Genomic DNA, 20454 nt, shown 5'->3' with positions numbered 1-20454 from the left:
ACCTGTGGAGCACTGGGCGGCGTCCACAGCTATGGAAATCAGCGATGGGGGACGGCCTAAAGCGGCAGGAGGCAGACTAACGGCCATCAGGCAACCCGCCCCCGTGTCACATTTACAGAATCTGAATACAAAAAGGTACCACTTTATAAAGTCTTTATTTTGGTCTCACAGGGGGCACAATAATAACAGGGACCTTTCTAGAATGCAGCCCAGGAGCTGCAAAGGGGGAATCTTTTAGGTTTTGGGCGAAATTTCTGCTGACAGGTTCCCTTTAAGTTTGCTCACCTTTTTCATTTGTCTACTCATTCACACGTTCCTTACCCTGGTTAGTTGTGTGTTGTAGCGACCTCCCCTCTGGTTCCTGAAGAGGAATGAGAATCAACTCCATGGATTTTTAGGGAAACAGGTCCGAGCTGTGGTTTTTAGTTGTGAAGCTAAGGCCCGTTTCACACATTCGGCATTCCGCCAGATGCCAGATCCGGCACGCATGCAGTACAGTACATTCATTTACAGTGGAAGCGCGACACCAAGCAGTTGTGTGCTTCATGCACAACCGCCTTTGTATGCATGGTGTCGCGCTTCCACTGTAGATGAATGTAGTATACTGCAGGCGTGCCGAATCTGGCATCCGGCGAAATGCCGGATGTGTAAAACCGGCCTAAGCACATTCTAGTCTGTACATTAACCATTAGGTTGTGGGTGTAGCAGGAGTGGTTAAGGAGTGGTTAAGGTTAAGGCTCTCCCTTTACCAGTGTGTGAATTGTTACATGCACAACATTATAGGCAGCCTATTACAGCTTGCTGAGGAATCAATATGGATCCTGTTAACAACTTCACCCCGGGGCAATTTTCCGTTTTTCATTTTTTCCTCTCCTTCTTCCGAGAGCCATAACTTTTTTATTTTTCTTTCAATGTTGCAATATCAGGGCTTATTTTTTGCAGGATGAGTTGTACTTTTGAAGAAATCATTAGTTTTACCATATGTGTACTGGAAAATGGGAAAAAAAATCCAAGTGTGGAGAAATAGTGAAAAAAGTGAAATTTCACAATGGTTTTGTTTTTTTTATTCCCAATGTTTACTACATGGTAAAACTGACATGTTAGTATAATACCTCAGGTCGGTGTGAGTTCATAGATACCAAACATACTAACATTTACTTTTATCTAAGTAGTGAAAAAAATTCAGAAGTTTGTCCAAAAAAGAATAGTGCTTTTGTCGCCATTTTCCGAGTCCTGCAGTGTTCTTATTTTTTGGAATCTGGGGCTCAGTGATGGCTTATTTTTTGCGTCTTGAGCTGACATTTTTAATTATACCATTTTTGTGTAATTGTGTGATTTTCATCGCCTGTTATTGCATTTTAAAGAAATGTTGCGGCAATAAAAAACATGATTTTGGCATTTGGAATTTCTTTCTCACCACAAAGTGTTATGATCGGATTAGTGATGAATAAGAGAAGGAAATACTGGGCACTATCCCCACTCAGCGATTAATAGCATACCGTATGGATCATTAGAATGGTAAACCCGTGAATATACACCAAATCCATCCATTAGGTTAAGTACTGGCAGCAGAGAAAAGAAAAAAAAAAATCCGTGGTGCTCATTTCACAGTTTTTTCTGCTGAACAGAAAAATAGTAGAATGAAAGGCACTTACCGGGATGATTGTGTCAAAAACCTTTTATTCCATCATCTGGCAAAAAGTGAAGGCATGGGGGAGGGGGGTTCACGGAGCACGTCGGACGACGGCCGTTTCGCGTCTTTGTTCGACGCTTCTATGGGTCCACACATTGTGATGTCGTTTTCAGCTCTATTTAACCTTCCGGTTACCATAACTGATATCACACAATTAAAAACAACATTAAAAACAAAACAGGAAAATTACAAAAGAGCCTGTTAGTTTTTTGTACAGAATATATACACAGTGCCTACTTTTACAAGAATACCAATAGATCATTTCTCTCATTAAATCCCAACCGGCCCATTGCATTATATCTAATGATATGCTGTGATTCCTTTTGTAGCAAGATTTTTTGTGTGTCTCTACCTCCTGCTGTAGGTTCAACTTTCTCTAGCCCGGCAAATTTTAACACATTGCGGTCTGTGTTTTGTGTCTCTCTAAAATGCTTGATCATCCTAGTCACATCTACCCCAGTAATTACAGAGTTACGGTGTTCTCTGAAGCGAACAAATAGTGGGCGAATGGTTTTGCCGATATAATCCATCCCGCATGGGCAAAAGATGATATAAACAACCATTTTTGTTCTGCAGACAATTAATTGACTTGTTGTGTGCCACTTGTCTCCTATTTTTAGGTATTTATCTGTAAGGTGGAATTTACAGAAGGAGCAACTACCGCATTTGTGGTTCCCTGTGGGGCCCATTGTATGCAACCATGTTTTTGGGGGGAGGTATCTTTTGTGAACAATCCTCTAGATTTTTACACCTTCTATAAACTATAATTGGTCTTTGTTTGGCATTCCTTAAATGTAATGTTGGAATTTCACAATGCAGCCAGGGAAAGAGACAGACAGGGAAAGAGACAGACGGGAAAGTGACTGGGAGAGAAACAGAGAGACAGTTACTATCCCGGGCAACGCTGGGTGCTACAGCTAGTTTTAAATAATTTTGAAATAAAAAAACATTTCTAAATTCTGATTACATTTGTTAAAGAAAAAAATGAGCATGAGACTTTAAACCAGTAAGAAAATAAATGTAATACTGTAATGGGTTGGAGGCTGCCTACACACGGTCCTGATGGCCTCATGTATATCCATCTAGATAATGAAGTTATATATGTTTGATTGCACTATGCATGGTATGTATTCTATCTAAACTAGTATCAGTGGATAGTATCCCAGTGGCTGGCTCAGTGTCTTTACATGTGGCCATGCATGGAATCTACTGCCATGACTTAAATTACTATTATTAATTATAGTGCACTTTTTCATTGAATTGTTTACAGTACTTCTTGTGCATTTTATATTTATTATGTAGCACATGCACTTTGTATCTGTATTTCTGTATTAACATACTTGGCAGTTTTTTCTTTGTGTGCCTGTTTGTCTTGATTCCTTGCTGCCATCTGGTGGCCTTTTTATGAAATTACATTATCTATTTTACTGTCCAGTATAAGAAAAATATGTCACTGTCCAGTATCAACCACTGAGGACTTCAGTTCTTTTAAACAAATGCCTGATGAAGAGTCCTGAGTAGTCTGGAAAGCTTGCTATTATTACCATCTTTTCAGTTAGCCATTACAAGGTATCAACCACTGAGGACTTCAGTTCTTTTAAACAAATGCCTGATGAAGAGACCTGAGTAGTCTGGAAAGCTTGCTATTATTACCATCTTTTCAGTTAGCCATTAAAAGGGATCAACCACTGAGGACTTCAGTTCTTTTAAACAATTTTTTATCTATTTTAGTATTTATAGGATTGTTATCAATTTGTACCGTGCCTCTGGCTTCCTCTTGTCACTATTTTCCTTGCTTGAATTTTTTGTTTTAATTATGTTATTAATAAATAATAATAATATTAGAAATATTCATTTTATTGGTTGTTGGCTGTTTTTCTATGTATCGGTTCTAAATGTAATACTAGCAGTGCTTTATTTTCTGAAATAATGTAAGATGTCAAGAAAGACATGGATTACCTAATTGAACTTCCACTGGAAAGTTGGCTACCAGTGGCTTACTCCTCACTTTGTATATGGGTTTTCCCCACAAACAATGTTGACTTTAATCAATAGGTCTTGCTATAATAATGTCAACAATTGGATGTGTTTAACAAAATATTCCTATGTAATGGATGTGTCTAACCGTCTACATAGCATGGTCTGATCATACAACCTCTCCTGGGCAGGGGAAGAAGTAAAAATACACAGACATTACAGCATGGGATTGCAAATTATCTTTTTTTTTTCGGGGGGGTGGGGGTGAAACCTTTTTTTAAAACAAGTAAGGAAATGCTTTAACTCAAAAAAGAGTCAGATGCGATCCCACTCTTTGGCATCCTCCCTTGCCAAGGAGATGTGATATATTCAAACATGTCCCTGTACGGTCAAACCCAGACATTACACAGTTTATTACATGGGGCCTATATAAGATTATCTCAGCACAGGAACATTTTTTTTAAACACATTCAGTTTGGAACTTATTATTAGTCCAAAATCTATGAATAGCCCTATATTGAAGAATAAATCCAGACTGATGAAACGTAAATGTAAAACACCAAATATTCACTAGACCAGGGTTCCCCAACTCCAGTCCTCGAGGGCCGCCAACAGTGCATGTTTTCAGGATTTCCTTAGCATTGCATGGGTGTTGGAATCATCAACTGTGCAGGTGATTAAATTATCACATGTGCAATATTAAGGAAATCCTGAAAACATGCACTGTTGGTGGCCCTTGAGGACTGGAATTGGGGACCCATGCACTAGACCAAGCCTAATAACAATCAAAATGAAAAGCTCAGAGAAATACCCCTATAGCAAAACATAACACCATGTAAAATAATATTCACATGTTTTAAATATCTAGGTAAAAATACAACATGTCAAGATATACATCTATAACGTGCAATAGCTTAAGATGGTTCACTAGTGGTTCATAGAATGCACTAAAAGGCTTAGGTTCAATATTGGGCTAAACACAAACAAAAGAAGTAAGGTACTTTAATGAGGTCCTAAATCCTATAAGGACAGAAGTATTGCCCCTCTTATTTATATAGTAATGTCTCCCATCCTGTATTAAATTCCTTCATCCTGAGTCACTTCCTGGTAAATAGGTTCTCCATTCTGGTAAATCCAGTATGTCCCCATTAGAGTTGAGCGCGGTTCTAGGTTCGAGGTTCTCCAGTTCTAGGCTCGAGTGATTTTGGGGCCTGTTCTAGATCGAACTAGAACTCGAGCTTTTTGCAAAAGCTCGATAGTTCTAGAAACGTTCGAGAACGGTTCTAGCAGCAAAAAAACAGCTAATTCCTAGCTGGTTTTCCGCTGTAATAGTGTAAGTCACTCTGTGACTTACACTATTATGAAACAAGCCATGGAGAAAAAGACATGGATCGCACATCCCAAAAATACATTGATCTAAAAGCCGCTAGGCAAAAATTTAAATAGAACATGAGGTTCTTAGTTACCATTCTGATCAGACTGTATTAAGCCCACTGCCACGTCACGGCGAACCTCTTGAGTGGGTCCCTAATCTAAAGCCTTTATAGTGCGGCACTTTGCACCAACCACCGTCGCAGCGACAAAGCACCAGCAAGGCAGGCGACCTGGCGCCTCACAGCACCCATGCTGCAAGGCAAAGCCCCCAAGGCTCCAGGCCGCACTGCCCCACTGTCACGACATCACCACAACAGCGGCCACTGCACAGCACCAACACACAGTGAGAGAAGCTGCGCACTCACCTCCCACCGGCTCCCATGTGTAAACTGGGAGCAAAAAAGGCTGACCCCTCTTGCAGTCTCCTGCTGATTAAAAACACCTGTGCCAAATGGGGATCCCATCCTGTATTAAATTCCTTCATCCTGAGTCACTTCCTGGTAAATAGGTTCTCCATTCTGGTAAATCCAGTATGTCCCCATTAGAGTTGAGCGCGGTTCTAGGTTCGAGGTTCTCCAGTTCTAGGCTCGAGTGATTTTAGGGCCTGTTCTAGATCGAACTAGAACTCGAGCTTTTTGCAAAAGCTCGATAGTTCTAGAAACGTTCGAGAACGGTTCTAGCAGCAAAAAAACAGCTAATTCCTAGCTGGCTTTCCGCTGTAATAGTGTAAGTCACTCTGTGACTCACACTATTATGAAATTTCAGTGTATAGTGTGCGTGAACAGCGCCTTCAGATCACTGCTGTTTGTATAACGCCATTTTTTTTTTTTTCCTTGTCTTCCTTCCCTAAGCGCGCGCGTCTTGTGGGGCGGGCCAGCATATCAGCCAATCCCAGACACACACACAGCTAAGTGGACTTTTAGCCAGAGAAGCAACGGCATGTGTGATAGGATGTCCATGTCACATGTCCCTGCATTAAAAAACTGGACATTTTCCTCCAGCACGCCATTATCTGCCTTCTGCGTCCTTGGTGTCAGACATCACTGGCGCAGCTCCGTCCTTTGTCCTATCGCCGATACTGCTGTATGCGCTCCATACACAGCGCTGGACAGCTTAGGGATAGCACTTTCTAAAAGTCCTTTTAAGGGCTCGTACCGGCAGGGTCAGAGCCATAGGTGACAGGTCCTGAAAACAGAGACAGCGTCTGTGTAGCTAAGGTCAGGAATTTCGTCGCTGCATTTCCCCATTAGGAGGGAATAGAAAGGCAGGCTTCCTTTCCTCTACCCAGAGCCCCACAACCCGGGCACTGTACCCTCCTGTCCTCTGCACACTCCAACTCATTATAACTAAGCCATTATACTAGCAAACACTCAGTGTACCTAGTGGCATCCTAAACGTGGCTATTGGACTTTTGTCTAGTCCCACTAGTGCAAAGATATTTGCAGCACGTCTGCCTGCATTGCACACTCCAACTCATTATAACTAAGCCATTATACTAGCAAACACTCAGTGTACCTAGTGGCATCCTAAACGTGGCTATTGGACTTTTGTCTAGTCCCACTAGTGCAAAGACATTTGCAGCACGTCTGCCTGCATTGCACACTCCAACTCATTATAACTAAGCCATTATACTAGCAAACACTCAGTGTACCTAGTGGCATCCTAAACGTGGCTATTGGACTTTTGTCTAGTCCCACTAGTGCAAAGATATTTGCAGCACGTCTGCCTGCATTGCACACTCCAACTCATTATAACTAAGCCATTATACTAGCAAACACTCAGTGTACCTAGTGGCATCCTAAACGTGGCTATTGGACTTTTGTCTAGTCCCACTAGTGCAAAGATATTTGCAGCACGACTGCCTGCATTGCACACTCCAACTCATTATAACTAAGCCATTATAGTAGCAAACACTCAGTGTACCTAGTGGCATCCTAAACGTGGCTATTGGACTTTTGTCTAGTCCCACTAGTGCAAAGATATTTGCAGCACGTCTGCCTGCATTGCACACTCCAACTCATTATAACTAAGCCATTATACTAGCAAACACTCAGTGTACCTAGTGGCATCCTAAACGTGGCTATTAGACTTTTGTCTAGTCCCACTAGTGCAAAGATATTTGTAGCACGTCTGCCTGCATTGCACACTCCAACTCATTATAACTAAGCCATTATAGTAGCTAACACTCAGTGTACCTAGTGGCATCCTAAACGTGGCTATTGGACTTTTGTCTAGTCCCACTAGTGCAAAGATATTTGCAGCACGTCTGCCTGCATTGCACACTCCAACTCATTATAACTAAGCCATTATACTAGCAAACACTCAGTGTACCTAGTGGCATCCTAAACGTGGCTATTGGACTTTTGTCTAGTCCCACTAGTGCAAAGATATTTGCAGCACGTCTGCCTGCATTGCACACTCCAACTCATTATAACTAAGCCATTATACTAGCAAACACTCAGTGTACCTAGTGGCATCCTAAACGTGGCTATTGGACTTTTGTCTAGTCCCACTAGTGCAAAGACATTTGCAGCACGTCTGCCTGCATTGCACACTCCAACTCATTATAACTAAGCCATTATACTAGCAAACACTCAGTGTACCTAGTGGCATCCTAAACGTGGCTATTGGACTTTTGTCTAGTCCCACTAGTGCAAAGATATTTGCAGCACGTCTGCCTGCATTGCACACTCCAACTCATTATAACTAAGCCATTATACTAGCAAATACTCAGTGTACCTAGTGGCATCCTAAACGTGGCTATTGGACTTTTGTCTAGTCCCACTAGTGCAAAGATATTTGCAGCACGTCTGCCTGCATTGCACACTCCAACTCATTATAACTAAGCCATTATACTAGCAATTTATGCTGCCAGTTTAAGGGCCGTAGTTGCATTGTCAGGGATATTTATTCTTTATTATTCTGCTGTTAATAAAGCTAGACCACCGCTGCAATCTACACCACCTCTCAATTTTTACTACCACATTTTCAGTGCACAATCTTGTCGCAATCAACATGAGGGGCAAAATGACAGATGCTGGTGGAAAGGGGAAGAGGCGTGGTGGAAAAGGAAAAAAAGGTTTTGTCCGTGGGGAAGGTGGCAAAGCTCCATTATCATCTGCTGAAGATAGACCATCTACCAGCAAAAGTAAGATGTCTACTACTTACCGTGGACAATCCGATGTGCTCCCTTTTTTACGGACACGAACAACAGGAACAAAGGTAGATGATGGCCAAAAAAGGAAAATGCTTGAATGGATCTCAAGTGGTCCAACAAGTGCCCTCTCAGCCACTTCAAGTACCGCATCCAAAAAACAGCAGTCCTCTGAGTTGTCATCCCAATCAAACTTGCTTTCTCCCAGCTCTGAAGTCTCCATCAGCCCTGCACAGTATGGTGGAACTGAGATGACTGAGTCTGCAGAGCTGTTCAGTCACACTATAGCCTGGGAATCAGAGGTCTGCTCCCAAGCTACAGTGAGTACAGAACATGAAATGGTCTGCAGTGATGCCCAGAACCTTTGTGACTCTGATTCAGGCCGTGAGGACCAAGTTTCTGAGCATAATGTTGACCCTTTGTCACAAACTGTAACACCTCTGGTTATAGACAATGAGGAACATACTGATGAAGATGAGACGCAGATACCCGATTGGGATGACAACTTAAATATTCGGTCAGGGCAAGAAGAGGCTCGGTCTGAGGGGGAGGGGAGTGCAAACACAACAATTGATGATGAAGTTCTAGATCCCACCTACTGTCAACCCACAGTCAGGCACTCGAGGAGGTCAACAGAGGTGGTGGAGGAGGATGCAACTGATGACGAAGTTACCTTGCGCCTTCCTGGACAGAGTCAGAGTACTGGTAGCACGTCTACAACTGCATCCTCAGCCACCACTCTGCCTCTGAGCACTAGTCGGGGTGGATCAACAGGTCGCATGCCCTCTAAGCCTTGCCTAGCCTGGTCCTTTTTTGACATAGCAAAAGATCGCCCAAATTATGTGATCTGTAAAATTTGTCATGGTTCTATTAGTAGAGGTCAAAACCTCAGCAGTTTGACAACTTCTTCCATGAATCGTCACATGAATAAATATCATATGTCCCGGTGGGAAGCTCACCTTGCAATGCAGCCTAGCGGAGCGAACCATCCACCGCCTGCCCCTTCCAGTGCATCCGCGCGCTCTTCATCTTCTAGGACTGTGGGGACAGCTGTCACACCTGTTTTTCCACGCACAACTTCCACCACTGTAACCGCAACAGGCACTTTGCTTGGCAGGTCGTCAGTTGGTTTGGAAGGGGAAACAATTGAGTGTGTACAGCTCTCTCAGACATCGATAGCACCAACGTTGGATGAAGGCAACATCATGTCTCCGCCTGCACTTTCCTCACAAACCTGCATTTTTCCAGGGACACCCTACTCAACACCGTCTACACACAGCAGCCAGATCTCTGTCCCTCAGATGTGGTCAAATAAAAGGCCACTTCCTGCGACCCATGACAAAGCTAAGAGCTTCACTCCATCCTCAACCCGACAAGTTCATCTTTGATACCAGCCCATACCAGTACCCCACCTCCACCTTGCTGGCGTTGAGTCGGAGTGGAGCTCTCTGCCCCTTACTGATCCAGCCTCTGGCCCATCCATCTGGCCAATCAAGAGTCACTCTCATTTCATCACTCCATAAAACCTTTGAAAAATCAGTCTTAAGATAAAATATCAAGACTGGGCCAAGAAATATCTTATGTTTCTTGTTCAAAGGTAGTCGTTTTTTCAGCCTTCCTTACCTTGGCCATGTCCCTCAGTATGGCACGCCTTGTGCTTTTTGATATTCCAGTAACGTTGCAGCTCTGAAATATGGCCAAACTGGTGGCAAAAAGGCATCTTGGCAGCTTCACGCTTGATTTTCCTCAATTCATGGGCAGTTCTTTTACGCCTTTTTTTCCTAACACGCTTCTTGCAACCCTGATGGCTATTTGCCATAAAACGCTTGATTGTTCGTGATCACGCTTCAAATGTTTGGCAAGTTCAAGACTGCTGCATCCCTTTGCAAGACATCTCACAATTTTGGACTTTTCAGAGCCCGTCAAATCTCTCTTCTAACCCATTTTGCCAAAGGAAATGAAGTTGCCTAATAATAAAGCACACCTTATATAGGGTGTTGATGTCATTACACCACACCCCTCCTCAGTACAGAGATGCACAGCACCTCAATTACTTAATTGGTAGTTGGTTCGCAAGCCTATACAGCTTGAAGTAGGACATGTATAAAAAATATCATGTGATCAAAATACTCATTTGCCTAATAATTCTGCACACAGTGTACATCTTTGTCTCAGCATCCAGCTTTCCCATATCAGGGCATGGGAAAGCTGGGTGCAGAGGGAAAGAGCCTTTTCCTCCTCAGCACAAAACGTTCTCATCCCATGCTTGTATCTTTGTCCCCCCCGTATAAAGTTCTCCAAATACTATAATGGCCCCCACATAGCCTTCCATATAGTATAAAGGGTCCCACATAACCCTTCATATATTAGAATGCACCTCCATAGTCTTTTATGTATTATAATACATTTCCCATAGTTCTCCATGTATTATAATTCACCCCATAGTACTCCATATATTATACTGCACCCCAAAGTCTTCCATATATTATACTGCACCATAGTCCTCCATATATTATAATGCACCCCCCATAGTACTCCATGTATAAAGTAGCCCTCCAATTATTACAATGAATTTCCCATAGTTCTCCATGTATTATAATGCAACCCCATAGTCAATGTATAAGGTAGCCTCCATATATTATAATGTAGCCTACATAGTCCTATATGTATTATAATGCAGCCCCATAAACCTTCATATTGTATTATTCAGCCCCATACGCATCCATTTATAATGCACCCCTATAGTCCATGCATAAGGTGTCCTTCATGTTTATTATGCAGTCCCATAGACCTCCATGTATAATGCAGCACTCCCAGGCCTTCATGTATAATGCAGCCAGCCTCCCAGGCCTCCATGTATAATGCAGCCAGCCCCTCAGGCCTCCATGTATAATGGAGCCTGCCCCCCCCAGGCCTCCATCCTTAATGCAGCCAGTCCCCTAGGCCTCCATGTATCATACAGCACCCCAAGTCTTTGGCCACCGTGTACTCACTGATGTAGAATATTAAAAAAAAAAAAAAACATGTACTCACCTCTCTTTTCGTTCCACCGCTGCTCTGTGCTCACCTCTCTCCTCTGTTCCCTCGCTGCTCCGTACTGACCTCTCTCCTCGTTCCCCTGCTCCTCCGGTCAGCGTTTTCCCGTCCTGCATGCCTCAGCACAGCAGTTGCACAGGAGTAACGTCACTGCACAGACACAGGGGGAGAATGATGGAGCGGCGCGGGCCACTAAATGCTTTATCATTGCTGTGTGCGATGACGGGGGGAGGGGGCCCCGGTGTCGCCGCTGACACCGGGCAGGGAGACCCGATGTCAACGGCAGCGGGTCATGTAGCAGGACATACTAAAAAGAATGAAGAAAAGGAATAAATAAAAAGGATGAACATAACTCGGTTAAAAATTATAGAGATGACTAATAGGTTTCTTAGACATCTGAGACATGAAATATATGTAAATAGGGAAATGTCCACATATGCCATATAAAGAGGTGTATTTTATATTCCATGAGCTTCTTAAGTGGAGAATGGAATATATGTAGATAATAGTGAAATGTACACATATTCCATATAAACTGGTATATATTTTATTGCCTGAGTTCCTTAGGTGGGGAATGAACATGGAATGTATGTAGATAATAGGGAAATGTATACACATCCCATGTAAATAGGTGTACATTTTATTCCCGAAGCTTCTTAATTGGGGAATGAACATGAAATATATGTAGATTACATTTAAATGAACACATATCCCATGTAAGCAGGTGTATATTTTAGTCCTGGTGTTAGATTGGTGGGGAATGAACATGAAATATATGTCGATTTCATGGGAATGAACACATATCCCGTATACACAAGTGTATATTATATTCCCTGTGTTCGATAGGTGGGAAATAAACATGGAATATATGTAGATTACAGAGCAATAAACATATATCCCATAGAAACATATGAATATATTATTCCCTGTTACATAGGTGGGGAATGAACATGGAATAAATGTAGATTGCAGGAGAATGAGCAGATAATTATCTATATAAACAATTGTATATTTAATTTTCTGAGCTTTTTAGGTAGGGAATGAACATGAAATATATTTTGATTACATAGGAATGAAAACATATCCCATATAAACAGGTGAATATGAAATTCTGTGTGCTTCTTTGGTGGGGAATGAAGGAGGAATATATGTAGATAATAGGAAAATGAACATGTATCCCATATATATTTGATATGTGGGGAATTAACTTGAAGAATGTAAAAAATATTAAACAATTTTTACATTTACATTATATTGTGTACTTACTGATGTCAATTTGTGAAAGGCTGTCTAGATAGGTAGACGGCAAAAAGTAACGATTAGGTTGTAACATAGGAAACAGCAAAAAGAACAAATCAGGGAGCTCTATCCGGTAATCCGACATAAAGGAAAATAAGACACTGGTCCTTAGGCTATGTGTACACGCTGCGTTTTATTGACACTGCGTTTTTGGCCGCTAAAAATGCACAAAAATGCACCCGCGGCAAAAAATGCATGCGTTTTTACCGCGATTTGGTGCGTTTTTGATCTCTGCGTTTTTCCAATGCATTGCATGAGGGACAAACGCAGACAAACGCACGAAAGAATTGACATGTCCATTTTTTTTTTTAAGCTCAAAAACGCAGCTTAAAAAAAAAGTTGTGTGCGAACAGCAAAAACGAAAACTCATTGACTTTGCTGGGGAAGCAAAGTCATGTAGTTTTGAGGCCAAAAACGCACCCGAAAAACGCGCAAAACTGCCACGAAAAACGCACTGTGTGCACATAGCTTTAGACCGCATTCCAAAAAAGAGCAGAGTTGCAAGACAAGACAATACCGGATTAAGTTAGACGAAGGGCACCACCCATTGGGATCTCGCAGTATACATATAACCACATGAAACAAAAAGAAAAAGAGTATACTCAACAGGGATCACCAATGAGTCATTATATAGAAAAATACAAAAAAAACTTTATTGTGATGACATATCAAGACCACACATTTGTCCGGCTCAGAGAGCAATCAAGACACACAACTAATCGACATTAAAAACACTAAAAAACCAATCACTGTTTATATCCCCAAACACGCCGTCCCCCAACAGAATACAAGTGTGGTATATAGGACAAAAATAAGTGCCTTTTATCAATAACTCACATCATTACCCACATATAAAGGTAGTTTTTTGAACTACTAGACAACTCAACTACTCAACAAGTAGATTACTCAGTCATGAGAATTGGTTTCTAACCCTATATTGTTACAGGTGACCATGTGACATTGTGGTCCTTCTATCTAATACACTACTTGAGTCGCCCCCTGTCTCAATATACAGTGATGGTACTCGTACTTATCTATTACTAAGGTACCTATTTTCCCACTCTAATGGGTAGCTGATACCAGGTCTATATACAATAACATGTTACTGAGTAGGCAACGGATACTAGGGGGTTGTGTATGTACGTACCTATTTGGGCTTATTCGCATAAATCTATCATACACATTGTCTAGTAGTTCAAAAAAACTACCTTTATATGTGGGTAATGAAGTGAGTTATTGATAAAAGGCACTTATTTTTGTCCTATATACCACACTTGTATTCTGTTATTCTGTTGGAGGACAGCGTGTTTGGGGATATAAACAGTAATTGGTTTTTTAGCGTTTTTAATGTCAATTTGTTGTGTGTCTTGATTGCTCTTTGAGTCAGACTATTGTGATGATATATCAATAACACACATTTAAGTTTTTTCATATTTTTCTATATAATGACTCATTGGTGATCCCTGTTGAGTATACTCTATTTCTTTTTGTTTCAAGACAAGACAATACCACATGGAAAAGGATCCACATTCTCCAGTAGTAGTGCCATCCTGTTCATATACCCCCCATCCATCCTGCTCATATACTGCCATCCTGTTCATATACCCCATCCTGCTCATATACTCCCATCCTGTTCATATTCCCCCATCCATCCTGTTCATATACCCCTTCCTGTTAATATACCCCACATCCTGCTATATGCCCCCATCGTGCTCATATACCATCCTGGTATATGGCCTGTATCCTATAGCACAGAGAAAAAAAAACAAACATTTATACTCACCTTTTCCTCACTCCCAGCAGCCGATCATCTTCCTCTCTGCAGTGTACAGCACGCGATGTCTTCCTGTCTGTGCCGATCAGCTGACCGGCACAGACAGGAAGACATCGCGTGCTGCAGTGGGACGGCTCCACACACGGGGACGGGTGAGTACACTGATTCACTGCACCCCGCGCTGATGATGACCGCGCGGGGAGCAGTGAATACAGCCGCACATGATCACTCCAGGCTGTAATTGCCAGGGGTGATCATGCGGACCGGCTCTTTACTATGCGCGCGTCTCCGCTCGTCCCCCCGCCCACCTGTTAGCGCCGGCTTCAGCGCTGAGGGATGATGGGCGGGGGATGGGCATGCATATGTAATGAGCGGGTCCACGTGGTCACAGCAGGCTGCTACAGCCTGCTCGTGCCCCCGATGACCCGCTCCCCCGCAGCACCTCATTCCCCGCAGCCACAGTCAGACCATAAGACGCACCCCCAACTTTCCCCCAACATTTGGGGGAAAAAAGTGCGTCTTATGGTCCGAAAAATACGGTAATTCAATACAAAGTGTGGAGAACTACAAACTGTCTGCAACATTGTGTATCATGAAGGCCTCCTGCAAAGAGAGGAACAAAGGCCACACTCCCCCACTACATAGGACAGGGAATGCTAGTTATATTAATGGCTAGAGAGGCCTAATTATATTATGGTCCATAATTAAAGAACAACCCCTAAAAAAAGTTTCATCTGCTACTGGGCAAAAACCATGTGTCCTATTCATTGTTGTAACACGTCAGCAAGTTTTGTTATGCATAAGCCTGCTTTCACATCAGCAATTTTTTGACGGACGTCAAAAAAACGGCAAACGCATGTGAGTGGATCCTTGACAAATGCTTTGCAATTTCAATGCCTTTTCAATGGATTTGCGGTAACATGCGTTTGCATGCGTCATATAATGGATCCGTTGGTTTGCGGATTTTTACTTTGTTTGAAAAACGCTACTTGTAACGTTTTTCAGCTGTGTTCAAATACTGCATGTCACTGGATCCTGACTGTATCGCGGTGGTATGGTGATATAAAGGATCCAGTTTGCTCTACTGAGCATGCCCCGAAAACAGCCAAGCGTGATTACAGAGTCAGTCTTTCTCGCTCCGCACTGCAAGTAAAAGGATCCTATAAAATAACACTTGCGTTTGCATGTGTTCAACACTACATCAACAGGATCCAGTTATATGCGCGCTTTGCGTTTTTTTGACGGTCGTTAAAAAAAGGCTGATGTGAAAACAGCCTAAAGGCCACATCTCACTAAGCAACATCGCTAGCAACATCGCTGCTGAGACTTTTGTGACGCAACAGCGATGTTGCTAGCGATATTGCTGTGTGTGACATCCAGCAACAACCTGGCCCCTGCTGTGAGGTCGCTGGTTGTAGCTGAATGTCCTGGGCATTTTTTAGTTGTTGCTCTCCCGCTGTGAAGCACACATCGCTGTGTGTGACAGCGAGAGAGCAACAGCTGAATGTGCAGGCAGCAGGGAGCCAGCTTCTGCAAACGCTGGTAACCAATATAAATATCGTGTAACCAAGAAGCCCTTTCCTTGATTACCCGATATTTACCTTCGTTACCAGCATCCGCCGCTCTTACGCTGTCAGTGCCGGCTCCCTGCACACATAGCCATACTACACATCAGATAATTAACCCGATGTGTACTCTGGCTAGGAGTGCAGGGAGCCAGCGCTAAGCGGTGTGCGCTGGTAACCAAGGTAAATATCGGGTTGGTTACCCGATATTTACCTTAGTTACCAAGCGCAGCATCGCTTCCACGTGTCGCTGCTGGCTGGGGGTTGGTCACTGGTGAGATCTGCCTGTGTGACAGCTCACCAGCAACCCGTGTAGCGACGCTCCAGCGATCCCTGCCAGGTCAGGTTGCTGGTGGGATCACTGGAGCGTCGCTTAGTGTGACGGTACCTTAACCTTGGCCAAATGAATCAAACACTTGAAAAGCCTTAAATTATTTGGTACAGAACGAGTTTTACACCAACAATTACTTGATCTACATCAAAGTTTTCATACTAAATAGTATATAAAAATATAATGTAATAACAGAATTTCAAAAAGTCAATGTTCCCATATGAGGGCTTGTTTTTTTTGTGGGAAGAGTTGTACTTTTGAAAGAAATCATTAGTTTTACCATACAGTGTACTGGAAAATGGGAAAAAAATTCTAAGTGCGGTGAAATTGCAAAAAAAAGTGCAATTGCACAATTGTTTTTGGGGTCTTATTTTCATAGTGTTCACTATATGGTAAAACTGATGAGTCCATATGTTGCCTCACGTTGGTACAAATTCGTAGATACCAAACATGTACACTTTTACTTTTATCTAAAGGGTTAAAAATAAAAAATCAGACGTTTGTCAAAAAAAAAGAATTGCGCTTTTGGCGCCATTTTCTGAGACTCGTATCATTCTTATTTTTCAGGAACTGGGCCTCAGTGACAACTTATTTTTTGGGTCTTGATCTAACATTTTTATTTATACCATTTTTGTGCTACCTAAAAAGCTCAGGAAATATTATGTACAACTGTTTATATGGAATATGTGGACATTTCCCTATTATTTACATATATTCCATGTTCATTCCCCACCTATCTAACAAAAGGAATATAATATGCATCTGTTTATATGGGATATGTGTATTTTTCCCTATTATCTACATCTATTCCACATTCATTCCCTACCTAACACGGAATAAAATATACACCTGTTCATATGGCATATGTGGACATTTCCCTATTATTTACATATATTCCATGTTCATTCCCCACCTATCTAACACAGGGAATATAATATACACCTGTTTAATTGGTATATGTGTACAATTCCCTATTATCTACACATATTCCATGTCTCTGATGTCTAAGAAACCTATTATTCATCTCTATAATTTTGAACCAACAAGTTATGTTCATTCTTTTTATTTATTAATTTTCTTTATTATTTTTAGTATGTCCTGCAAAACACTATCTTGGGTTGGCGTTTCTCTAATCTGTTCAGGTTTTATTGAACTGAACATGCAGAGGTACTGTAATAGAGAACACAGATGCCTGCATACCTGTATGACATTTCAGGGGTAACCTCCCCCTTCAAGCATGTGCAGTGTATCCTTGGTGTAGCTTATAAAGTACATAGGTGGTTACTTAACATTTAAATATACAAACGATATATGGTTTAAAATATAAAAATGGCCTTTAAAAAAAAAATGCTGCATATAGATCATTAATAAATGTAATTTTTTTGAGAATATTTAGTTGTTTAATAACATAGGCTATAATCATTTATATCGCTTTCTCAAGCTTTATTCTACTGCATAAAAGCCCTCTACAAATAATGGATAATAGAAATAAAACAACTAAAATTGAAGGTGCGTTTTTCATTCAATCCTTTGGATTTTACTGTATCAAGAGTGTAAATACAACAGTTTTTCAGTGAAAAGGTTTCCTTCAAATCTGTTAGTGATTTTTCCCATGAACATCCACAATTAACCATATTGGATTGCAAATTCTATGTCCAGCCTTGCAAGAATGCTGGTCATCTAGCCAAATTTCTTCTTATTGCTATACAAAATTTTATCTCTCTATTTTTTTTTCAAATTATTTTGCTCATATAACTATAGTGCTGAACAACAATTTGGTGAACCTAAATTTAGTTTAGCAAGTCACCTGCTCCAACATAAGGCCTTTTCAGTACATAAATTACATTTCCACTACTACATATTAAAATAGCCCTTAACCATGATTTTATGTCTGCTTGTTGGATGTATCATGTCAACTTTTTCAGTTTGCAGAACAATTTTGACAACCAAAACATGGATATGTGCCTCTTTTTCTTTTTAATATTTGTTTCGATTTGCTGTTAATCTATCGGAAGGTCTGTATTTTGCATGTACTCATGCAGTCACAAATACTAATCAAAGACTTTAAAGGGTTTGTCCTGTATTCAGATATTGATGCATTTCCTTATTCTTTAAATAGGTCAACATAATACCAGATTGTTTCTGGTCTGACCACCATGTTCAGCTGTTTGCAGGTCCCAGTGTAGCCTAAAGTAAAGTAGACAATAGGTCCATACACTGTCTAATGGAAATTATTGAGTACAGAAATGCCCACTCAAGTGTTTTGAGTGTGGGTGCACCAAAGAGCAAATTTGCACAGGGCACTATTCCTTCTAAGACAAACCCCAGGATTGGAGACAACTTTATTCTTGAACAAATTCACAAAAACATTTGCTGAAATGCAGCCGCAAACTTGCAAGGAGCATCCACCAGATTTCACAGTTGCCTAGAGACCTTGAGTATTACATCCCTCTCCAACCTTTGCAAAACATTTGGCTATAACAAAAGACAGCTTATCAACATTTTAATTCATCAACCCAAAGTATTTGCTGCCATATTGCCAACACCTCAGTCCTTGTGTTTTTGTGTATAGTTGAATCACTTGGCCTTATTTCCATGATGAAGAAATGGTTTTTGCAATTTTTCAATGTAGACCACTTCTGGGCAGGCTTCTATGAACAGTAGATGCTTGAACAGTGGAATTGATGCTGTTTTGAAGGCAAAGAGAGGTCACACCAAACATGATTTAATTTCTCTTTTAATCATGGACATTTAATTTTGTTAAAAACAAAATAAAATAACATTCTAGTTTTTAAAAATTCTTCCTTTGCTAAATTCTTCCTACACCTGACTAAACCTTTTGCGAAAAGTACAGTACATGCACGATACACACTACATCGCTGACTGATCATACTACTGCACTCGCAATCCCCCCAATGTTCCAATATTTAACAAACTATTTTGGTAAATCTAGATTGGAAATTATTAATCATGGATAGGAACATTCAAACTCAGAAGTGATCTGCACTGATATAAGGACATAACCCCTTCAATCTGATGTAGTGATCAGCAAAAAGTACATTTGAATGAAGCCAAAGTTTTAGGCTATGTTCACACAGGGCTTTTTTGGCAAGTTTTCTTCCTGACCAAAACCTGCTCTTGTGGCAGGAAATCTCCTTTGAGTCATCTGCATTTTTGGTGTGTTTTTGATGCATTTTTTAGGCTATGCGCACACGTTGCGTTTTTTTCAGCGTGGCAGAGGGGAGAATTGTAAACAATGCTTTTTGAGAAAAATGCAACGAAAACGCGTTTTTCATGCGTTTTTTTAGGTGCGTTTTTTAAGACTTGTCAGTGTTAATAAAGTTGGTTGAACACAGACCTTTGGAAAAAAAAACCTGTGATGTCATTTCCTTCTTCTCCACATCCTCCATTGTGGAAACAGAGTGATCTTGGCTGTAATAAAAAATGCCACAACCCACAGGACAGATAAGTCTACGCAGGGCCCAACGAAGTCTGCTGCTTATTCTACTGTTATTACTTTGTCGTCGTAGACGCCAGGTAATTTTTTGCCCAAAATTGTATAACGTTTCTGTTTTCTTTGTTGTTCTCTATTAACCAATACAATATGTTGTAGGCAATGACCAAAAGGATGTGGGTGCATCCTCTTGTTATGGCACGTGAGGAGAAAGGTCATTTCACCTTACTGTACAGCGATTTAAGGCGGTGAGCAAAACCTAGTCTTTATTTTGCTACATATGTATATCTTTATGTAATACCATATTTCTATATGGGTCTCTATAGGTTATTTTCCTTCTTTTGTTGACATATACAATCTGGATCTAAAGCCCTGTGCGCACTAACCGTTTTTTGCAGCGGATTTCCTGCGATTTTGCTGCATGTTTCGCTGCATGTTATGTTCATAACATCTCTGCAGTGATTCATCAGGAAAACCTATGGGGAAAAAAAATGCTGTGCGCCCTATGCGGAATTTGACAGCTGCATGTTTTGCAGCAGGATTCCCGCTGCAAAAACAATTGCATGTCACTTCTGTTCCGCACGTCGCTGCAGGATTTCACTCCATTGACTGCAATGTAATCGTGAAATCCCGCAGGGAATAACGCAGGCAGCAAATTCTGTGCGGTTCATTGCATTTTCATGCGTTATTCACTACGGTATTTCGCGGTTTACCTGCGGTAATGTACATTGCTGCCCTGCGATTTGCAGGGAAGTGATGTTATTATGACAGGAAGAGGAAGCGGAGCAGGGAGTAAA

The sequence above is a fragment of the Anomaloglossus baeobatrachus genome, chromosome 2 (genome assembly GCF_048569485.1).
Source record: "Anomaloglossus baeobatrachus isolate aAnoBae1 chromosome 2, aAnoBae1.hap1, whole genome shotgun sequence".
Taxonomy (NCBI): domain Eukaryota; kingdom Metazoa; phylum Chordata; class Amphibia; order Anura; family Aromobatidae; genus Anomaloglossus; species Anomaloglossus baeobatrachus.
Note: the sequence above shows the minus strand (reverse complement) of the source record.